The sequence below is a fragment of the Acomys minous genome (assembly GCF_964271855.1).
Source record: "Acomys minous genome assembly, chromosome: 1".
In the NCBI taxonomy this organism is placed as follows: domain Eukaryota; kingdom Metazoa; phylum Chordata; class Mammalia; order Rodentia; family Muridae; genus Acomys; species Acomys minous.
In genome coordinates this window covers 97,979,946-98,004,580 of record NC_140483.1, presented here as the reverse complement: position 1 = coordinate 98,004,580, position 24,635 = coordinate 97,979,946, and the positions used below count along the sequence as shown (strand labels likewise).

The following is a 24,635-nucleotide window of genomic DNA, read 5'->3' as shown; positions in this document are numbered from 1 at the left end:
CCCACCCAGTGCGGAGTCAAACTGTCCCCGCCCTGACCCAGCTTCGCAACCTCAGTAGAAAGCTGCCCCCCCACCCACCCACACACACACTCCCCATCCCCGAGTTGGGGCCAGCAAGATACTGGAGAATCAAGCCCTGCGGGGACAGCGGAGCCCCGCCACGCCCCGCTCACTCACTAGCAGCCTGCTTCCTAGAGACCTGACGACTAACCTCGGCTGCCCCACCCTGGCCTCATTGTTCTACAGTAGGGCGAGCGGTCAATGGGTTAACATATATTTCAGAACCACATTAAACAGTAATTTTTTATATAATGGCAAGAAAGGGGGGGAAGCAGGAAAGGAAAAGAAGGGGGGAGCTACTCCAAACTCCTTAAGTCCTTTGGGGGGAGGGGAGAAGAAGGTTAGGGAACCTAAAAGGGTGTATAGAAAATAATACAGATAAAGATGTGTGAGCATGGTATATAAAGCAAAAGAGGTCAAGGTTTTCAAGATGAGCCACGTGCAATTTCCATTTTGTGGGTCAGACGGAGCCAAATATTAGTAAATCTTTTGGGCTATGTAAAACCGCAAGAGAATCCAGATCCAGGGCCCTCGTTCCAAATAGGTCCTGTGCCTCTTGTGGCCTTAGGGTGGACAGACTGGGAGGGGCCTGCACCAGGAAGGCGGCTGGAGTCACCCCTCTCCCTGGACTGGTTATGGGTGCAGAGCAGGGCAAAGCATGTGGACTGACTCCACCCTGCCCTGCCCTGCCCTGCCCCACCCGGTCTGCGGAGCCCAGGACACTCAGGTTCCAGGCTGGCTGGCCACGATCTTGGGTGGGGCTACTGAGCAGTCTGCAGTCGTGGGCACCCCTCTTTCTAGCCCTGCCTTCCAGAACAACCTCGAGCTCCTCAGGGTGTGCAGACACCTGGCCTGGCTCAGTCGCAGGGCCAAGCCCCTCCCAGCGGATGGATGGCTGTGCAGAAAGACGAGCCCCGCCCGGCCACACAAAGACGCGGCCGCGCCCTGCCAGGCCCTTGGACCGCAGAGGTGACCCATTCGCTGAGGTTCCTTTCCCACACAGAACCCAAGGACCTTTTCCCCAGGCAAGCCCATACTGTGTTCCGGGATAGAGGCCCCTCTGAGGGTCCTCCAGTGGGGCGTGGCTCGGCCCCACCCCTCACTGCTAGACCCGAAGCAGCGAGCCTGGCGAGCGCGCACGTGGCGATGGCGCGCGTGGACCCGGGCCAGTCCTGCAGCGCTCTCCTTCCTCTCGGAACTGGGCGCTCGCCCCCACAGGAGTATCCCAGGAGAGGGTTCTGCGCAGTGTCCTGAGCTACTCCCGAATGCCATAATTTGCAGTCAATTCGAGTGCCCAGAGGTGGTACTGATGGGGATGGGGTGATCTTAGTGCTATGTACTCCTACGGAGAGGTTTCCGCCGCAGACCACAGGCTAGTTCTCATTCATCCTGATTGTTATTCCAAGACTCACTTTTATTCTCCCTTAGTCTCACTTGGTCTAAAAGGATGCTGGTGCCCTTTTTGGTAAGGATTAGCCCTTGCCGCTGCTTCTTCTTGATCATCTTTGCCAGCCTCCGCCCTCTCCCCATGCCCAACCCAAAGAGGATCCTGTCTCCGCTTGATCATTTAAGTTTCTACAAAGCAAATACATGTTGGCTTCCCGTCGCTGTTTTGTATGTTCGTGTGTCTGGGGCATATGCACTGGTACTTGCTAAGGACAGCCTGTGTGCCAGTGAGCGCTGGAAAATTATCCACAGAGGAGAGTCGTGTGTGGTTTCAATGGACAAAAATACAACTGAGATGTTATAGCCCTCCACAGGACGGTTTATCTATAAACATTTAAATGTAGATTTTTGCACGCAATTTTTGTTTTCCTCCAAAACTCCTCTTCCAAGTGCTTTTTGATACAGCCTCTATTCTACCCAGAAACAAAAATCGTGAAATGGTAACCGCCAATCAATGAAACTCCCACCCCACATATGACAGGTGCAAAGGTCCCATCTGCCATAGTTAGGCTGCTCTTGTGACCGTGAGAAGAGACATTGCCTCCACAGTCAGAAAGGTGCTGTTTTGTTTGTTGGTTTTTAAAAAACATCCCAACTGCAGAAAGCAACCGATTAATCTGCAAGGCAAGTGCTTTTCTCCTGGCTCATTAAACAATTAGGGCGTTCAGTATGTCTGTGCTAAGTACATATTGTATTGCCCGTTCTCTTCTCAAATGGGCCCACAGCATAAAGTGATGCATGTAGAACTAGAAATAAAAGGGCTGAAGATTTTTATCAGTATTTAAGAAAAAAACTGAAAGAAATACATGTTTTGTCAATTAATTACGTTTATCTAAGTCATACCAAGTGAGTAGGCAGCAGCAAGTACGGCTATGCCCAGCGAAGCACACTGTCAGTCGCTGGCAGGGTGCTGTGTATGCATGGATCCAGCGGTGTTTGCCTGCATATGTTAAAGATCTATGAAGGAAAGCATGGTTTTAAATGATCGTTAAGACTGCAAGTTTTGTAGCTTTAAAAAATAATAATAAAAATCTAGGCCCCTCTGTCATCAGAATTCCCAATAGTTTGGCACTGACTTACAGACAGATCTGTGGGAAATGTTTCTATGCAGAGAGGAAGAAAGATTTGGTTTTTTTGTTGTTGTTGTTTTTTGTTTTTTGTTTTTTTGTTAGAGCTGTTGCTTCTTCCTTAGTCATTAGAAAAATGTTGGCAGGATTTGACTTCTTGCATTTAAAAGAGTTACCACTAGTTTTATTTAAATTTTTAATTGCTTATGGATAAATAGTGACATAGAAAATAAGCATTAGGTCATTGGGCACAATAAGTGACAAAAATGCTGCAAGAAGTTCCATTTTGTGTCATAAAGCTGGTTCATATAACAAAATAGTTTCTTTTTGCAATCTAGGATCAAAATGGTTACTTAGTTCTGTGATTATTTAATGATATCTGTCAAGCAAGATTTTTGTATAAAACCCAAATAACTAAATATAAAATGAAAGGTATACACATATATATAATATATAAAACTAGAATCCATATTGAATGTCTTCTCATTGATAAATACAGTATACCTTCAAGAAAATATATATTCTATGTATTTTTTATATATTGATGTTTTTATTCCTTAACTAAGATGAAGGGTTTGTTCTAGTCAATTCGATAACTAGTTGCCTACATAAAGCTAGTTAAAACTGGTCTCGAAGCATGTGGCAGCTAACTGCACAAACCGACACCTGGGTGTGGTCAGCCTCACACTGATAGTTAACCCTAGCTCTCGCCAATTTTCTTTTGTTTGTGGAAAAACACACAGTATTGTTACTATGTACTCTGTAACACTGTATGAATGTGCTGGTCCACAAGAAAACTCACAGTAGTTAGTGACCCAAATTCTTCCAGAACCAAAGCTATTTTCTTCCTGGTTCTTGTAATCCGGAGACCATGGAGGCTGCACTAACTGTTCACGCCACTAGAGGGCAATCAGTTTCTCTATGATTGATTTAAACCTAACTTCCAACACTAACTGTTCAATAAAGCCTTTTCTTTTATTGGAATCGTTCAGTTGTTCGTTTAATAAAGTAATGCCATGCTTTTCTCCAGTGAACGAGAAGGGGAGTACATTACGTGAGTGATTGTAATCTACAAGTTGGCAGCGCCCTAGGATACTTAGTTCCTCATGATCTTTCTTTCCAGTTTCATTACAGCATAATTATTACATCATTTATGTTACTTCTGGGCTTGTATGGTATATAAATGGTAGGAAATGTCAGTAGTAATAGGAAAATTATCTAGAAACAGATGCTTTAATCCATAAGTAAAGGAATAAATTAAAATTTCTCTTTACTTATTCATTCGTTTATTTAAATATGCCCCATGCTGGGGACAGCGCTACTGGCAGTGGTTCCACCTTAGGGGAAGCTGCAAAAAAAGTAAGTAAAGCAGGCAGAAAAATATGATCATGAGGAGGTGTGCCCCAACTAACAGCAGCTGCTTGCCTGAATTCTGAAAGAATAATGGTTTTTTTTAAAGCAAATTGACTTTTAATATTAAGTAATTTATTTATTCAATCCCTCCTCTCATTCCAGTCCTACCCCCTCCATTTTATCCCATGCCTCATGCCCTGTCTCTCAGAAAAGGGGAACCTCCCCCAAAAATATTGTTTAAAATAAAATCTAATGTGACTTCCATCCAATTTTTGTGCATTTTCAATGATTATGATTTTTTGTTGTTGTTTTTAAGACAGGGTTTCTCTGTGTAGCCATGGGTGTCCCAGACTCACTTTGTAGACCAGACTGGACTTAAACTCACAGAGATCCCCCTGCCTCTACGCCCCCGAGTGCTGGGATTGCAGGTGTCCTCCATCAACCTCAGCAACGATCATGATCTTTACATGATATATTTATAAATACATTTATACTTGATAATTGTTGAAAGATGACAAAAAAATTAGTCTTAAAACCTTGAAATAGCTTTATTGGTCTAATAAATAACGTATACCCACTTTAAAGAAGCAGAAACAGAAAAGTATAAATTAATTTTGATGATTAGCCAACTAAACTGTTTCAATGATAAAGAAAATGGACGTTCTCTTCTATATATTTTATATAACTATAACCTACCTTTAAGATATTTGATTGTATCATATAATATGTTTTTCAGACTTTAGTTTTCATTTCAGCTTAGATTCTAATGGGGTAGGCCGGGGTGGAGAGAAATCGCCAACTCTGACAACCTGCTGGCTGATGCCAATTCTTGCCATCACTGGCAGAACACGAAGTTATGATGTCCACGGTCCCTCATATGTCCTAAGACCATTGAATCTGCGGCCATGGGTTACAGACTGTTTCACTTCCAAACTCATATGCATAGGGGTTTAATTCCTCTGAGGGTATGTCTTCTGTGCCACCACTCATGCTAAATTACATTGTTTTAAATATATTTACATTACAGGACTCAACAGAAGACTTTGAAGAAAATTTATAGGAGAAATAAGAGTTTGATTCTATGCTTGTTTGTATCTGTGAGAATAATATAGATTGTGGCACAGTCAAGAAGAGATAATAGACCACACCAGACTGCTGTTATTTACAAATAATATTCAGAATAGAAGTTAAAAACAGAACCTTTTAAATGGAAGATAATGCACAATTTACTAGACAGTTAACTCAGGATATGTACTCCATATGTGGGAGAAAGTAAAACAAGTTTAAGCCATTCTGAGGTTAGTGTACATGTGTAGTTATTACTTCCCAGGTAATTCCCACAGGGTAAATCATCCTGGATACTGCATGAAAAGAAGTATTAGGAATTTACTGAGTTATAAGGTATGATCCTATTTCGGAAAACAGATTAGGATTGATATGGCAAATGCAGATAGCATGTGCCAGTAAATACCATACCTTGGGACATTGAGGTAAGATGGGTTTAGGTTCAAGGCCAGCCTGGGCTATACTGAGACCCTAATTTAAACCAAATAAGTAAAAAAAAAAAAAAAAAAAAAAAATTCTGCTTTCAAAAGTTAATAAAGAGCCTCCATTGTTCAATATTACTCTTCTGAAAAAGTTGGTCTAGAAAGGGAAGAAAAATAGGTCATCAAGGAATATCATCAAAAATGCCATGTGTCAGTTGACCCACGCAATGAGTGGCAGACCACGAAGACATTACTACAGACCCGTAAATTCTGCAGGGCAAAAATAATACTAAACAGAAAACGTCTTAAAGAGAGCATTTAAGACATGATCCCAAATAAAAGCTGGCACAGGTGGTAGGACGCGGTGACATCCCAAAACTGGAGTAAGATTATCTTTCATTTGTTATAGTTTTTGACAGGTCGTGCCAGGTTTTTCCAGGTCTCTGGACACTGAAAACTTCAGAGCAGTGGTTCTCGCCTTTCCTAAGGCTGCGATCCTTTAATACAGTTCCCCGAGCTGTGGTGACCCCCAACAATACAATTATTTTGTTGCTCCTTCATAACCATAATTTTACTACTTTTATGAGTCACAATGTGAATGTCTGCTATGCAGGATATGTAAACCCCCAAAAAGGAACTGTGACCCACAGGTTGAGAATTGCTATTTTAGATTGCTGTAGTTGCTAATATGTTGTTTGGTTTGGGTTTATTTGCTTTATTTTATTTTGTTTTTAAAGAAAGGAATGCTAGGGACAGTGTTACAGAGGTTGAGTGTGTTACATGGTTAATCCTGGCAGTGTTAGAAATAACATTTGGAGACAGTAGAAATTTAAACTGAGGACATGAACAAGAAAAGTTCAGTCCTGTAATAACAATTTTACTGTAGTGTCACTTTAAGAACCATTTTTTCTGTTACAGCTGCGTCTCTCGCTCCCAGCATAGACCCAGATTAATTTTAATCTTTAGTTCTATTTTAAAAAAGTTAGATATAAAAGAAGTACAGTCTGAGCATCTACATTTAATAGGACTATATATTATTTCAAGATTATCTTAGTAGCACAAAAACAGACAGGCAAGAGAGATCTGTGGGAAGGCTCTGACTCCCTTGTGCAAAATTTTTAATTATCTTTAATAAAAGAATCAGGCCCTATCATTTGTCAAGGAGACATTTGCAGTAGTAAAACCTGTGTTTATAGTAACCCATTTTCATTAGTCATGATTAAAGATAACATTTTGTGTACATTCGTTCTCGCAAAGCACGTTTGTGTCAATGTAAAGGTTAATTAATGCATCTCGGCACTCGGCAAGCTGTCACCTGGAAATAGCAAGTCCCAGGTTCCTGCCCAACGGGAGCCCCATGTTCTTCTATAAAGCAGATGGAAATCCTTAGGAATGTCTTTTATTTACAATTTTGTTGACCTTAGAAAATTTGGCTTCTGACAAGAAGTAGATAATCACCGTTCTCAAATACCACATTCAGGCAAATTTGTTTCACTGGTGCATTGTCTAGCGCTGACTTTCTTCTCTCACTGTCGGAGTGCAGCGCTGTCGAAAGGACCCGCTTAGTGGCTGTCCTTCTACAGTAATTATGCTTGGGGTCTTGGAGTCTGTGCTGTTTCCTCTGTTGTCCAAGAGCTTAGGAGAACAACAGACCGTCAACACTGCAAGACGGCCAGCCCATTGAAATTCCTTATATCAAGATAAAGATAATTAGATCAAATCTATTTCAGTCTTATCCCCCAAATACATTTTACAATAGATATTTTAAAGATTAAATTAAATTTTGATTAGTAATCTTGCTCTTTTTAAAGGATTTTATTTTTCTAGGAGTATCACCCTTAAAGTTTAATTTCTGTTGAATAAAACTGTTCACAGTAAACCTAATAGTCTTCCAGTTTGGTTTCCTTAGTAAACAGAAACCTAATTTCCATGGGGGAGAAAAAGCAACTCATGGTATATATTGATGTAGAAAACTGAGACCAGGAAAGCCCACGTCTGGTGTTAGGGAGCACCAGACATCTCAGGCAGCTGAACGTGCTGTGCAGTTAGACTGATGGCAGCCTTTCAGGAGCCTGCCTCGGGACACAGGCTAACACACAGTCTCCGCTACTGCAGCGTTCTCTTCACTTCCAACGCAAATATCTCCTGCCGTTCTGTTACTCTCTCGTAGCAAGGTTCCAGCTCACGTCCTCCTCCTGATAACCACTCACAGGTGAAAATTATCATAGTCAATTCAGGTCTCTGTGGTAGATCGCAAGAGCCGCACTCCTGCCTCTTGAAAACCTCTCTTTTCAGTCTACTTCAGTCAGAGTAAATTCTTCCTTTTATAGTTTTAAGAAAGGAGCTGATAAGCACAGGTGATTGAGACTTGCTTGGGGTTTGTTTGTTTGATGACTGGTTGTATTTCTGCAGTACCCAGGTTCAATCCTCAGAACCCACATGGCAGCTCACAACCATCAGAACTCCAGACCCAAGAGGGCCAATGCCCTCTGCGGGCACTAGGCACTCAGGTGGTGCAGAGAGACAGACAGACAAACACCCATGCACAGAAAATAAATATTTTAAAAAATAGACAGCATAAGCTGTCTACATGGGCAAACACCTTTTAAAGCATTCAGTTGTTCCTTCCATCTTTAAAAAAGAATCTTTGTGTAATTCCTGTGTCTTGGACATAGTGTAGACGTCACTCTGCTAAGGATGAGTCCGTTTAAACTTAGAAGAATTAATCCATCAAATGTAGAGCAAGAAAAAAGCATAGGTAAGCAAGGTAGACATAGATCAATTTCAATGTAGATTACATGTGGGTAGAAAACTAATCATAGTTAGCACCTGGTCCTCTGTCCTGAAGTCAAACATGCATGAAAAGAATGGCATAATAGGTAAACTTGTCTGCAATCAAAAGCATTGATAGCTAATGTCTCTAAGAAAAACACTTAGCAGTCCTTAATTTACTTACTTTAAGGACAACTCTCTGTTCAGAAGCCTTAGCTGTGGGTTCTAAGGATATGAATGAGTCTGATCCTCAGTCTTGGGTGATTTGCTATTTTGGAGATAAGGGGGTATTATACATACCAACAAAATAGAGAAGCGATAGCAAGAGTTATGGCTGCCTAAAAGGCTTCTCCCCTCTAACACTTATGCCACCCAAACCATATGACAAGTCAGTGCATAATAACTTCAATTAGGAAGGACCACAATCTCAAAGATGCCGCAAGCTGTTTGGAATCTTCTGATTAAAAGCACTCCTCATGTCTTCCGGGGCATTGGTAGCACTTTGGAGGGATGTTCTGTCCTAGCACGGTCTGAAGCTGGCCCTGGGAACTTCCATTATCTCACAGGCTCCCATATGGTGCTCACACAGCTGGTCTAGTCCCACACCCGAGTACACCACACAGCATAACAGTGACCAGTGAGGAGCCCAGTGGGCCTGCCGCAGGAGGATTTCCTCTTGCACTTCTGCAACAAAACTCAAAAGAACAGCTCTAGCCTTTTTCCTGAAGTGCTGTGATGCTGCGCTGAAGAAAGATGGGGAGCTGTAGTGAGAAGCCTGGGTCTACTTCTTCACTCTTACTACACTTGGTCAAGGTGATTTTGTGTGTGTGTGCCTCTAATTCAACACTTGCCAAACAGCAATACTATCTGCCTTATTGGAATTAGATCCAGGAAGCAAATGCGAAAGTGATTAGAGTCCGTCAAATAACTGCATAAGTGCAGGAGCTTGTGTTCTTCTATCATTAGATATAACTGTCCTCTCTGTGCCTGTGTGTCTCTCTTTCTGTCTCTCTCTGTCTCTTTGTGGGTCTGTCTCTTTGTCTCTCTGTAGGTGTTTCTGTCACTGTATGTTTCTCATCTCTGTGTGTCTCTTTGTCTCTGTCTCTGTCTTTTCTATCTCTTCTCTCTCTCTCTCTCTCTCTCTCTCTCTCTCTCTCTCTCTGTCTGTCTGTCTCTCTCTCTCTCTCTCTCTCTCTCTCTCTCTCTGTGTGTGTGTGTGTGTGTGTGTGTGTGTGAGAGAGAGATGATATTCTCACTCTTTAGCCCAGACTGGCCACAAATGTGTGTGCCCCTCCCAAATCCACTTTCCAATTGCTGGGATTACTTGTGTGCACACTTGCTTGGCAGGATTTGGGGGCAGGGGTCATGTGTAAATAGCAATGAGCATGTGATTAGAATAAGTAAGGGGAAAACAGTCTGAATCTGAAGTCATTTGCTTTTGGAAGGCACTTTCAAAATAATGAAAAGCGAGCTAAAATGATGGTTGACTTCCTCAGGCAGCAGATGTACTGCTTTGAGGGCTGGCTACCAGAACCCTGCTGAGCACCCTTGAGCCTTCTTCCTGAGAAGTAGCAATGAACTCACCCAAAGGCCCATCCATGTCCCTTCTCAACTTTCCCAATCTAAGCTTCTTCAGGGCCAGGCTGATGGGTGGTGGCCCAAGACAGCAAGTACTCATCTGAAGGAATCTCTGGGCCTAGCACAAGTACCCAAAAAACAGACACAGGGAAACAGGAAAGGGCTGATAAAAGAAAGACAGAACAAACCACCTTTAGTTCTACAGTTGCCCCTGCAGGCATCATCTTGACACTCTCCACCTCTGAGTCAGTCAGATCAAATCCTAATCAGAGAAAATACCCAGGCCCAATACTCACATGTACTGGAAGCTTCCTTAAAAACTGCTCTCAAGAGACCCATTAGAAAGACAAAACTCCATGCAGTGAGAGACACAGCTCACAGAGTGTAATCAATGCCAAGCCCTGTGGAAATGAAAAAAAGCACACTTCAGTTCCCCAAAATTCCTGTGTCTGGACCAGCCTCTTCCAGGTGGGAAGATCTGTGGTGAGGCTGGTGCTCACATGCATGGATTACATCAATGTGACTTGACCCCACCCTGCTCACTGCCTGAGAAGCCCTGAGCACTTTGCTCATTGATTCCACAGTAGTAATGCAATACCCACCATCACAAACAGGGGGCACTAATGCCTAATTATGTCCTGCTCAGGAGAGAATTAGGTAAGCAACTGAATACTAAGCACTTGACAGTTTAAGAAGAGATTGATCACCTTCTCTGACCCCCTGAGTCTATCATGAAAACACTAAATAAACATAATTTTAAGACTAACCACCTCAATTCTTGTTAGTTTCTACACATCATGACAACCCACTGGAAAGCACTTGAGGCTGTGGGGATGAGCACTTGCCAGCAGCTGAAGGAAGGCTGACATTCTACCCAATTGCCCAGGTAGTAAAACCTCCAAGAAAAACCCATTCCGAGAAAGGCCAGAATTTAATAGTTAATGCATTTCATCTGAGTCAAGGTACTCCAGCAAGAAAGATAATTAAGGTAAGCATATATCTTTAATAGTATTTCTGTCACATTTCCCTGACATTAATATCTCATCCTACTTTGACAGTGTAGGTAACATCAGCAAAACTGAGTCTTCTCTCCTGCCTGCACAGGAAGGCTCATCACTATAGATGTCAACTAAATCAGCAGAAATTAAAACTGACTCTGAACTATAAGTCTACACTGAGGCCTCTTTAAGAGTAAGAAAAAGGATACAACAACAACAACAACAACACACACACACACACACACACACACACACACACACCTTTCCTAAAAGGCTATTGATCACCAGTTTCCCCAGACCCCAGTTCTTTTTCCTTCTTGGCCGCTCCATCCCCCAATCTCATTGCTGTTTGCCATGCACCCCCCCCACTTCAATTTCCAACATCCTTGCTATTTCTCCAAAAGAGCAATTTTTAAAAACATACGGTATATAAACAAGGGGTTATATTTATGATGTAACCATAGGCACACTGAGAGAACTCTGTACTCATATGTACAAGTATGTTTCTGATTAGATGGTACTTATAATAATATACATAAAAACACTCACTATTTTGTCAGCTTTACAAGCTATAAAAATCAGGTAATAAGATATAACCCTACTTCCTTATAAACATGGAATAATGAAAAGAAGGGGCTCCGCGTGGAAGCACCAGTATGATTTAAATCCTCACAAGGTCATAATACTGCAGGACAGCAGAACTCCCTTTGGCTTTGAAAACCGTAGCCATTTTCTTCTCACGTTAAACTCTGTAAGGAGAGTCTGAAGTGCCCTTGATGGCAAACAGGCAGAGGGCATGGTGCTTTTCTCTCAGCCTTGAGTGTTAAAGTTTAATAGTAAAGCAAGTAAGATCAAATTCAGTATTTAGGGTGCATTTATTTTTCTGGGTTGAGGACTGGCACTGAGAAATTAAGCAGCTTTGAAAAGAGCTGGATTTCATTTGTGAAAATGAAGACACTCACACACACACATATACTCACACACTTACATGCATGCAAGCCACATGAGAGGGAGCACTGACCGGGCGTGGTGGTGCATGCCTTTAGGCAGGTGGATCACTGTGAGTTCGAGGCTAGCCTGGTCTACAAAGTGAGTCTAGGACTGCCAAGGCTACACAGAGAAACCCTGTCTCAAAAAACCAGAGAGAGAGAGAGAGAGAGAAAGAGAGAGAGAGAGAGAGAGAGAGAGAGAGAGAGAGAGGGAGAGAGATAGAGAGAAGAAAAATGAGAGAGAGACAAGGAGCACTGAGCTGTGTACCTGCCCTCAGGGAGGAAAATAAAATTTTAAATAGCTCAAAACTGGAAGCTATTGCTTGTGAGGAAGCACACACAGCGACGCTGCTGTTCTGTCCAGATCATTACATATCTTGTCACTTTTGATAAACTTTATAACTATGAAGACACTGTCTGAGAAGAATCAGCTAAGAAGCCAGAGACGGTTGCTGTATGCTGTCCTTAAAGCTCCCCCCGGCACCCTCTAACCAGCGTTCCTTGATCTTTCCTTCCTGCAAGCTCCGCAGAATCATCTCATTACAAAATTGGCAACTAGACATAAAGCCTCCTTACAGTTTTCTTTCTTTTCATCTTGCCTATCATTTACTGTTCACCAGGCACAGCCTCCCCTCTGCCTTCCCAGCTCTGCAATGTGAAATGCTTATACTTTTTGTCTCAACATAAGACACTTCTTTCTCTTGCTTTCCCCTCCACCAGGCTCTGGTTTGGAGCCAGACATATTTCTCTTACTTTTTCTTCATTATAGCAGGTGTGTTCCTTGCAGTACTACTGTGGGCTAACATGCATTACTGCTTACCATGCTTATTAGTGTGACTGTGTCAGGAACCTTGCAAGAATTATCATCTACATCTCTGCATGTGAGAAAAGAGAAGAAACACAATTGCATGTAGCCAACAGTCACTAGGGTCAGAATTTTAAATAAGTCGCTTTGACCCAGAGCTCATTTAGTTAATCCCAACCTATAGTCTCCTTGCATGGAACAGGGGTTCTGATCAGGTTTGGTGGGTTTTGTGGTAAGAATGAAGTAAGTTATAAAAACATGCAGGGGGTCACAAATGAACAAAAATGTTATGAAAATGAGAGGCAGTTGTTGGTAAGAAAAGGGAGCTCATTGATTGGTTCAGTAAGAGGATAATGGGACGATACGATCAAAGCACATGTACACATATATATAATACAGTAGTGAAAGAATTTTTTTAAAGAATGAGAATTGTAAGAATCAAAGTTCCACACACTTAGCATCTTTTTTTTTCTATTGCTATGATAAAATACCATGATCAAAAAAAAAAAACAAAAAAACAAAAAAACAAAACAAAAAAACAACAACAACAACAAAAGCAAAAACAAGAAAACCTTGAGGAGGAAAGGGTTTGGTCAGCTTACAATTCCACATCACAGTCAATCACTGAGCCAGGTCCGAGAAGGAACCCAGAAGCAGGAGCTGACGAAGGACAACTGCGGGGTGCTGCCTGCTGGTTTGCTCCCAAGGCTTGCTCAGCCTGCCTTCTTATACCATCTGGAACCACCCACCCAGGGGTGGCACCACCCCCAGTGAGATGGCCCTACCCACATCAATCATTAATCTAGAAAATGCTCCCACAGGCCAATCTGGTAAAGACATTTCCTAACTAAGGTGCCCTCTTCCCAAATGACTCTAGCTTGTAGCAAGTTGACATAAACCAGCCAGCAGGTTTAACTATAGCTTTTTAATGTGTCAAAAACAAAGATCAACTTGGTGATGAGTCATCTTTATTAGTAATATGTCAGAATTTCACTTTCTCAATGCATCACCTCCCCCACATTTATAGACAAACTCATGTTCAGAAGGTCCAATATGTTATCTGAGATTGACAAACTCAAGTTTAAAAGGTCTATTTATCTAAGGCTGGCAAACTTATGTTTAGAAGGTACACTGTTACCTATGATTGGTTAGATCCAGAACTGGAACATAAGCCTTGCCTTCCACTTCATATTTTCTCCATTACACTAGGGGACTACTTCCTCATCTCTGGTTATTATTGAGAGTGGAAGCAAGTACCAGAAGAAATATTTACATATCTCCTCCTCTCCATCCCCCCCACCCCACCCCCACCCCCCCAACCCAACCCCACCCCCACCCCCACCCCCACCCCCCCCACCCCCCACACACAATCACTTGTCTGCTCTAAGAGGAAGCCTTCTCAAGCAAGAGGCAAGGCTAGTGACTTTCATTGGGAGAAACAGCTTCACCACACTATTTGCTGCGGATGGGCTGTTAATCACCAGCTAAGCTCAGTATCTAAGACAAAGTCAGGGGACAAACTCAGCAGCCATTGTTTACTCCTGATAGCAGCCCATCCCCCGTTAAGGCAACTAGAGGATAAGCATTTGTAGACCATGTGGTAGCTGCTGAACATGCATACATGGAGGGGGAAACAGAGGACATTAGAAAAAAACACCCTCTCTCCCTCTGAAAAACTGCAGAGTTGAAAAGAAATGAGTAAACAAAGCAATAGGAAGGAAACAGGGCTAATGTGGAGGAGAGCAAGCCCAGAAAGGGGCTGTTTCTTCAAAAAGTCAAAGGCACCCCAAAGCCTTTGCAATAGGAACTTAAAAATTTGATTCTGGTTTGAGGGAAATACACACGTAGCTTTGGGAACTACAAGTAGTCACCACATCCTACTTGACAGACCTTCTGGCCACTCAACCTCTTACACCTTGGCTGAATTTTTTTAAATGCCAGCAATATTCCAAGGAAACCCCTACTTTTTTGTTGTTTGATTTTTAAGACAGAGTTTCTCTGTCTAGCCTTGGCTGTCCTGGACTCGCATTGTAGACTAGGGTGGCCTTAAATTCGCAGAGATCTGCCTGCCTCTGCCTCCCCCGAGTGCTGGGATTACAGGCATGCACCATTGTGCCCAGCTTGAAAATCTTACTTTTGTGAAAAATATTTAGCATAAATAAATCCAGCGTGACTAGAATACAGAGGAGAACAAGCATTGTGTCTTTGGATAAATGCTTTACCAACTGGTGATTTTTTTTATAATAGCACATTACCATGCCAAATTCCAATTTATATTTATCTATGCAGATCAAATGATTAATTCTATTTGTATTGTGTATTTAACCAATGAATAGTATTTGCTGCCACCAATAAAGTCCATAGGCCATCCTTCCACTTCCACTAGCATGGAATCTTCACAGTGTAAGAATGACTGTCAGAGAGAGGTCCAGAGGGCTGTGCTTTATGTATCACTTTCTTTTTGTGAGAAAGAATATTTGAAGCCAAAAGCAGGCTTTTCATGGTGCAAGAGGGAAGAGTGGGATTTGCTCTGAGAACTTAACAACTTGGAATCAGAGGCATGGGCTGCTTTCTGAAGCATTTGTTGCATTAGATAAAGCTTACACATCACACACACACACACACACACACACACACACACACACACACACACACACCTACTACTACTATGAGACACAAAGATCCAGAAAGAGGAAAACATCTGACAGAAATATAAACATTAAACTTCTTTTTTTTTTCTTTCACGTCATTAAACCATAAAGTGTATGTGATAGGGAAATTACTCCATTTTCAAATCTATTGAGTAGTTAAAAATCAAGAATAATGACATCCAATAGTATCCAGAGAGCTGAGGTGATATGTTCAAGGTGCTGCAGACCTTTGGGGCTATAGACGTGCTCCTGGGCAGAGAACTTAGTCCCAAGAAAAAAAAAAGGAGTCGGGGGCAAGGATAAGGAATTGAAGTCATGAAAATGTCTTAAAGCTCATTTAATACCTTTATCCCTCACAGTTTGTTTTCCAATCTATAACGGGAAATCAATCCACATTAATTATTCACCTATATTAACAACATATTGACCTATATTTATCAGCATTATTTCACTTAAGAGAGTAGGAGCACATTCTACACATGTATAAAATTAGAAAGAAATGTCAATTTCATGAACGTTTTGTAACTGGAGACTGGGTGGAATAGTTAATGTGCATGTATGTTGCGATGGGGAGGAGCAGCGGCGAGCACCACACTTCTGGATTTATACTCCAGCCTCACGTTAATGAAGGCTCGAGTCTCCATCTTCAGAGGCCTCCTTCACTTCTGGGGACAGACTTCAGCAACATGTCTGCCCCCAAGTTCTCTGGGGGAGATTATTGACTAAGAGGTCTGCCCCTAAGAAAATAAATCATATTAACTATTCAACACCAAAAACATACAAGCAAATTTAGAACAAAGGGAGTTAAATAGTAAATGAAAAACACATATTTCTTTTTTAAAACTTACCATCACTCTATTCACTACCTCTCTCTCTCTCTCTCAGTTGGTTTCCACCCTGTTTCTGCTCCTACCCACTCACTACCTAGCACCCCCAAAGTGAGAGAGGAGCCCAGATGATCTACAAATGCTACCAGGTCTGATTTCCTTATCTATAGGAACATCATTAGGGAATTTCCTCTGTGGTTTTTAAAGTCTGAGCTGTTATGGCTAGGGATTCTTTTTCCCCCATAATTTTTCTTATTGATTCTTTGTGAATTTCACATCACACCCCAAACCCACCCCTTTCCCAGTCCCTTCCATATCTGTCCTCCGCCCTGGTGACCTCCCCGCAAAAGAAAATAGAAAATAGAACTGTTTATTAAATGCACACCATGGAAGCTGCAGTGTGTGAGTGTGCCACACAGTGTACCCTTCTGTCCACACAGCTTTACTTGCAAATGTTCACTGCAATGACTCATTGATGGCTGGGGATTCTAACTGCATGAAGCCAAGTGCCAGCTTGTCAATAATCTACGCTCCTCAACATCAGTGCGTTAGAAGTCATTGCAGCGAATACTTACCAACCAGACTCAGCTAGTTCTTTAAAAAAAAAAAAAGAGAAAAATTAAAATGCAACAACCAAGACAAATAAAACTCCTCACAACACGTGGAAAGTACCTGATCCCACCGGAATCCTTCCTGTTATCTTTAAGGTTTTCCGTGTCTAGAAAATCACCTACAAGAAAGCATAGCCACTCTTAAGTCTTCTCAGTTTTCCTGCGTTGTACAGCTGATTGTTTCAAGTAAACGAAATCCAGCCCTCCACAGCACCATCTTCTCGGCCCCATGGGCATCATTTACAACCAAAGGCATAGTGGTGAGAGTGGGCCATTGAAAGAACAGCAATCTTAAATTTATCATAGCATAAATGTACAAACCCTACCTGCTGGCAAAAATTGGCCCTTTCTTTAAATTTAAATTGTGGTGGGTTTTTTCCCTCAACTTCATTAAGATACAATTAACAAATAAAATGTAGGTGTAGATGCGTGACTCCATATAATGCTTTAACGTATTTGTACACTGTGAAATATTTTTAAAACACTAATTCACATTTCCCTCAGCCCGTGCTCACCTTCTGAGCGTATGCTGAGAGCATTTGCAATCTACACAGACTTCCCAGTATATATTACCTTATCATAAAAATTCCTAAAACACATGTGTAAGACAAGATAGTTCTAACCTTTGACAGCACCCACATTTTCCACTTGTGTTTGTTCCTGTGTGCACTCGCTGAGTTCTCTTGAAACACAGAGCAGCAATAAGGCGTGGCTGCAACTATAGCTCATAGGACCTGCTTTCATCCAGAGAACTCTTTTCTGGTGCATCTGCTTGCATGAACATAGCATACATGCATAAACATACTGCACGCTCCTTCAGTGAGTGCCTGGCTCACACTATGTGAGCTATGATTGGAGATACCCCTGCCAGGATGCTGCTAAGTAAGTGCTGTGTACAGGGCATTTTGTACATTTTATTCGTGTTTCTCTTATGTTTGGAGAATCAGACAAAAGATGGCTGGCACGTGAAGCATCTGTGGCTTGTGCCTGAGACAGTTACCTTCTAGTCAGAAGTAAGCAAAACTGCTGTAACGCCAATGCAAACACCACTACCTGGACAAGAATTTTTATTTCATGCAAACATCACAACTATTATTTGGCAATAATACCAAAGTTAAATTATTTTTCTTCACAGTTGGTACTAACACTAACATACATGGCATGGATTTTTTTTTATGTTGTTGAGACTGAAATCACTGTGTTGCTCTAGCTGGCCTGGAACTCTCTATAAAGTGCAAGCTGGCCTCCAACTCACGGAGCTCTACCTGCCTCTGCCTCCAGAGTGCTGGGATTAAAGAGATAAAGTGCTCCACACCTGGATAGAGCATTGAGTTTTTTCCAAATTAGGATTTCAAACTACAAACACCTATAAAATCTGTGTATTGCATGGCCAAACTTGAAGAAAATAATAATAAAGTGAATTTTTTTTTATCGGGGGGAAAAAAACCCAGATAAGTGCTGGTGTGCCTTCAGCAGATCCACTTCTCTCTGCCTTTCTCTTAGTGTCTTTGTGAAAGTATAGCTAAAGGCCAGCATAAAAGCACAAACAACAGAAGCCAGAGCAACATGGGAGCTCCAGAACCCAGCTCTCCCAAAGCAATCAGCCCTGGACACTAACAGAACTGAAACACAAGCCATGATGGTTTTTTTGTTTTGTTTTGTTTTGTTTTGTTTTGTTTTAAGATAAACTCAGAACTAAAACAGTGACATAATGCCATTTGAATGCAGTGAAGCTCTGTATCAGTTTTAAGCAGAGGTTTGTGTGCAAGTACTTCCAGAAAAATGCATTGAACCTGTAGGGGATTTTCATCCTGATAGAGGAAAGAAAGCTGGCTACAACTGCTAGAGATTGAATCACAAACTGCTGTAGAACCCTCCATGATTTGACTGTACACCTGTACACCGTCCCAGCGCTGAATCAAACTATTCAAACATGGCCGCTGCTCCCGGCAGTATCAAATATAAATTGAAGAGGAAGGCATCCATCAGAGCTCACAGTTAGGCCTGGTGATAAAATCTGAAACATAAGCAAAATAAACTGCTTCTACGATTTCTTTAGATTGCAGTGCATCTTGGCCTCCGCGGACCTTAAAATCTTTCACTTTAAGAGAGGTTTAAGGGACAACTCTCCCCCTCCCCCTTCCCCTCCCCCTTCCCCTCCCCCTTCCCCTCCCCCTCCCCCTCCCCCCGGCCCCACCCCCTCCGTGCCCTGTACAAATTTTTTACTGAAGGAGCTGCGATCAGTCAGAACTGTGAGGTTCCCAAGTGATACCAGGGTGGATCAGAACTGACTCGCATCAGCCCATTTCTTTTCCTTGTCACTACTGCTGGTGCCAAGAATCCACTGAATTGAAAGTTAAGCGCGTCAGACAATTTTGTAAGACCTGGTGATGGATGATACTGCTTTAACTCTCTTAAATGTCCTTTTCGTTTGATGTTAGAGCTATAACCTACAAAGAATACTGGAACGCCTTGGCTGGCCAAAATATGGATCTTTCAGAACCTCTCTGGCTTTGGTGACATAATTCCTGTGGGTAGAGATGGGTAGACTAGAAACTGAATCTAATTTTATACTAAACCAATTAACATTACATCATCCATCAGAAATGTCTAGAAGCATTGCCTCATATCAGCGCTTTTCAAAGATGCTAAAATTGGCCTTTAAATTTGTGGATTATTCAGTTTTCTTTTTCAGTGATATATCTTCAGTTACATTATTCATCAATAAAAGTACTTTAATTCTCCCAATTTAAATTAATGCTGCATGTAAAATATATTTAAGCAAATTCATACTAATCTATTTCTTTGTTTGTGTGCTGCAGTGTGCTATAAGGACCTGTTAAAGTGGTTAGTGCACCTGTGCATATAGGTATGCATGCATGTGTGTGCACATGCATGTGGAGGCCCGAAGTCAATGTCAAGTATCTTTCCTTGATTATTTGACACACTTAGTTCTGAGACAGAGCCTCTCTCTCAGGGGCCTCAGCTGCCTGGCTGAGTGGGCTTCAGGGGTCCACCTGTCTTTGCCCCACTTCCACCCCCACATACCCGCCGAGTTATTGGTATAAAAGCAGGGGATCTAAACTAGGGTCCTCAGGGTTGCACAGCAGGTGCTGCAGTCAGATGAGATTCAGACACTGTCTATTTCACCTCTAAACACCACAGGGAGCTTCCAAGTCTTGTTAAGTAAGGTACTGGGCATGCGGTGCACTTGTACAGTCCTTATGCCGCCCAGATGAAGCTGTGAATTGGATCTCCAATACCACATAAACTGGACATGGTAACACATGCCTCTAATTGGAAAGACATGGACAGGAAAGGAAGAGGCTCAAGATTATCTTTGGATACAAAGCACATTTGAGGGATGCCCTAAATACATGAGACCCTACCTTAAACCTAAAAATAAATAAGTAGATAGATAGATAGATAGATAGATAGATAGATAGATTCTTAGATGAAATGGCACATCTGAGTGAAGCGTAAATAATTTGACCTTGACTTAGTGACTCACAGTGGACCACTGCGCCAGCTACTGAACACACACACAGCCTGTCAGAATCTAGTGTTTTCTCATTGTGTGTTGTCATGAGTCAGAAGTGGTGAGTGCGCACTTGTAATCCCAGAACTCTGGATGCAAAGGAAGGTGGGTATCTGAGACAAGCCTGGTCTACAAAGTGCAAAATGAGACTCTACTTTGGAGGAAAATGGAATAAATCTTTGGAACAAGCTACAAAGACTGTAAGGGAAACAGGGCCCCTAGTTAAATACTAAAGATTCTTCTGCCTGGAAATGACAGAGTCATTCTTTTCTAAAAAAAAAAAAAAAAAAAAAAAAACAGTGTTTTGTCGCTGTTTATAAAAATTAGTAAGTCTTGACCCAAGAATTTATATCCAAATGGACAGCTTAAGACTTGCCAAGACGCCCAAGGAGTTGTTTTCTACTAAAGTACTATGTCAATGTGACATCTCCAGAACTTTCTGTACCATCTTTCATATGTTAGCACAAAATCTAATACATATTATTCCTTTTCGCATTGAATATTAGCCAAAAGTAAGAACTCAGATAATTTTTTCCAGAATGAATAACCAGAAGGACTTTCTATAAGGCTGTCAATTTGAAATTAAATAACAACAAAATGATATGTATGAAATGTCATATTAATGGTTACTCCCACATAAGCCAAATGAAGTGGAAAATTGAAAATTTTTAAGCCATTTACTTCTAATTGTTTGGATCTTTAAAAAATAATGGAGTATAACATCATGAATAATGTATATTATTTTCTACTTAAAGCAAGACACATGTAAGTTAAGATGGGTTTGAAAGCATGGGTAGAGCTCAGAGGTTGTGACTACCCATTTAGGTGAATGGGAGACATGTTTACACGCTCATGCTTTGTTTTCTAAAGTAAACTAATTGTCATGATACTTTCATCTAAAATACAATCTCAGCTGGTTGTGAAATCTTTGTATTCTTTTGAGAAGTTGTTCCTGATGTTTCCAGTCATTTCTATACAATATTTATTACCCATAGACAATGTACACACTAAAATGTGGTGCATTTTTTTTCTGTAAAACTACCCAGTCATCCCTCTGATTTGGCATCCATAAATTCAGTCACAAATTGAAAATATTCAAAAGAATCTTTTTATTAAATGTATGCGTACTAATATCAAAACCCCCTGAACCAAGCACGTTACAAATATTTACTGCCATATCATAGTTGTCATATTGTTAGATATGAAAATAATAGAGAGATGGTTTAAACTATTCAAAAAACATACACATACATCATACAGACTATGTATATATACAGGCATGCAATAACAATTAGTGGAAAAGAGGCCATGAATTTGAAAAAGAGCAAGGATGGGTATGTGGAACAGTTTTCAGGGAAGGAAATGAATAAAGAAGTGTTGTAATTATATTATGATCTCAAAAGCAGAATAATTTTTAGAAGGTATCCAGAAGGAAGAGGCACTAAAAGAAGCTACACATAGGCAATTGCCAAATACTACACCCTTTCTTCAGGAAGCCTGAGAATCCACGTGTTCTGATAAGGGAGGAAATGCCAAAGACAAAGGACTTGAGTTTTATTTTATTAGTTTCTTGCTGAAAACATGTAGACAGTTAAAATGAGAGGCAATCACCTGAGCAATTTGCTAGAAAGGCGCCCAGGCCTAAAACTCAATGTGAACCTCTTGCTTAGCATGCACAAGCCCTGAGTTCAAAACCAACACTAGAGAGAGAGAGACCCGGAAAGCAATTGATAGGAAGGTGAGCAGCATCGCACGGCATTAAAGGAGGGGAAAGAGGCAAGCAGATCTTTATGAAAACTGAGCATCACACTTTAGAACCCATCAGAACTTAGTCCCACATCTCTGAGTCTCTTCCCCACCTATAAACTTGGAGTATTTATTGGACCTTTCTGAGCCTCATTGAAATGGTTGAACAGGGAAATGTCTACCGATGCCTTAGCTCATTGCTTGTGCTCAGCAAAGAGCAGCTGTTACCATTACTCACGATTTATTGTAGCCATTTGGAAGAATGAAGAAGTTCAATTAGTGTTCATACATCGTTAGGTTAAGAGACAATTACTATATAGTCATAATTCATGTGGGATGAATTTTAAATGAATTCGCTAGACAAATGTACCTATTTGTAAACATTTGTAGTTTGTGGCAAAGTCATCCAACTCACCATTGAAAAGGAATGTGTGGAACTACCTATTAATTCCCACATTTTTGCAAAGATGCCTTCAATTCTACCTGGTATTGGGATATGGTAAGAATATTAGCATGCGCAGAAACGCCTGCCCGTAGATGCTGAACCTAAGTTCTTGTAACGGAAACTGATCTTAAGTCCCTGAGCAATCACTTTCTGATCTCTCCAGAACTATTCTATAAATTGTTTTGTTAGTGAGCACACAGTGTGCACTTTCAAAGAATACATAGTTTAACAAAAAATTATGTATCAGAAAACAGTATCAAAAGACCCAGTTTATAAGTGAGATATCATAAGCCTACTGAGGTCAATGAAGAAGGCAATAAGAAAGAGTGTGCTTAGGGGATGGAGATTTGAATTAAGACCTGCTTTGGAGAAGATTTGAGTGAGCAAATATTCACATGTAACCCTACCTGGTAGAATGTTCAGGCATAGTCACTGTGAAAGCATGCCCTTCACATCAGGTGTCCATTGGCCACAGAGAGACAATCAGAATTCACCTGATACTTGCAGCTTGTTCTGTGAGTTCAAAGCCAGCCTGCACAGTTAGTTCCAGGCTATCTAAAGCTAAATAATGGGACCTTGACTCAAAAAAAAAACCATACTGAAAAGTAAAGATACTGTTAATGAAATCACAGAAATCAACTACATTTTTCCAGATCACCTAGGACAGCATAGAACTAATATTTCTTCTAGTCAATGTTTTTTCTTTGCCTGACACAACAGACATGGTTTCATAAAGCTCTGACAACTGGAGGTCTGTGAGCTGGGTGGCAGCATGGTGGAACTCTGGTGTGGCTTCTCTTTCAAGGATCAGACAATGTTGCTTGTGTTTTCATCGCAGTAAGAGATGAATCCAGCTCTCTGGCCCCTTACAAGAGCATTAGACCCATTCATGAAGACTTGGATTTTACTACTGGATCCCCAAAGTCTTCACATCCAAATATCACCAAATTACAAGTTAAAATTGCCCTCTGAATTTTTGGACAGAGGATAAAATAATTCCTTTATTAGCATAAGTTGTTGTTCATTATACACAGGGACTCTAATGTGTAAGCCATAGGCAGTCTGCTCACCTTTCTCTTCTTAGCTGAGAGGTCTTACTGAAAATTATTGACGTTAATTATCTGCCACAAATGACAGATATGAAGAGTAATCAGTAGAAACCTACGTGTTTTTATAGCTTTGACTTGATATTTCTTTAGTTTTGTGTTTAGACTACTTCTTAGTAAAATTTGAATCTATAATGGACATATGGTACGCAGCCATCCTTCAGTGTGCATGGAAATTGCTTCCAGAGGCCTCTGGGAATACAAAATTTACAGATGTCCTAGTCCCTCATTGAAAATGATACAGTATTTGCATATAACCTATCTATGTCCAGTCCTAGGTTTTAAGTCAGCTACTGATTGCTCATTACAATGTAAACACTATGTAAATGATCATTAACTAAATCTTTAAGAAATCAGAGAAACATATCTATATATGTTCTGCACAAAGCAGCTTTGAATAATACTGTTCTAGTATTGATTTCATGGGAATCACATACCATTGCAAAAGGCAGTTTTATTTCAAATATATTCAGTCTGAGGTTTGCTGAATTAATGGGTTTAGCCCACAAAGATGTGGAGAGCTAGCTGCCTACATCATTTAACAAAATGTTTGCAGTGCACTACCGTAATCACTTTTTAGAAGGGCAGCAATTCTAACATACCAGGCCTGGCTCTCTTGTTTTCAGTTTATTTGCGGAAGTCGGTGTGTTAAGCCGTCAAACACACCATCCTCTGACCGACATTCTAATCCACACTGAACATATATGTGAAAACTTTCTTAGAGATTTGTAAGTGACTGGTCGAGTAAAGAAACAAGCCAAAGAAGCATGGTTCAGCCTTCTAAAACTGAAATTTTAATAAAAGATCTCAGAATGGGCAGTCAAACATGCCCATGACTCAGAACAGATTGTGCTTCTCCTTTTTAGGAAACAATCTAGCAGAAATTCCTTCAGCAGATCATGTGGATGTGTGGTACGCTGAACTATATGAAATTGAAAGTATTGATCCTTACGTGTGGTTGGATCATATCCTTCTACCTTAAACCCTGTGGCCACTCGACTTTATCCCAGAAGTAGGCCTGGATGACTCCTTGGCGACTTTGACATGGACTGTCCTTCTGCTTTTTAACCAGAGGCCTCATCTTTGCTGTCAGGCATAAGTGACTTTGGCCTCTGTGAGACTCAGTTTTCTCACTCATAAAACCAGTTATTGAACA

At 41.2% G+C, this 24,635-nt stretch overlaps 1 protein-coding gene across 1 annotated transcript in view; it reads left to right on the top strand.

Annotated features, from left to right (window-relative positions):
- Positions 1-24,635, top strand: part of STMN2 (stathmin 2) — a 110,297-nt gene that overhangs the window by 60,818 nt on the left and 24,844 nt on the right. The window lies entirely within an intron of this gene.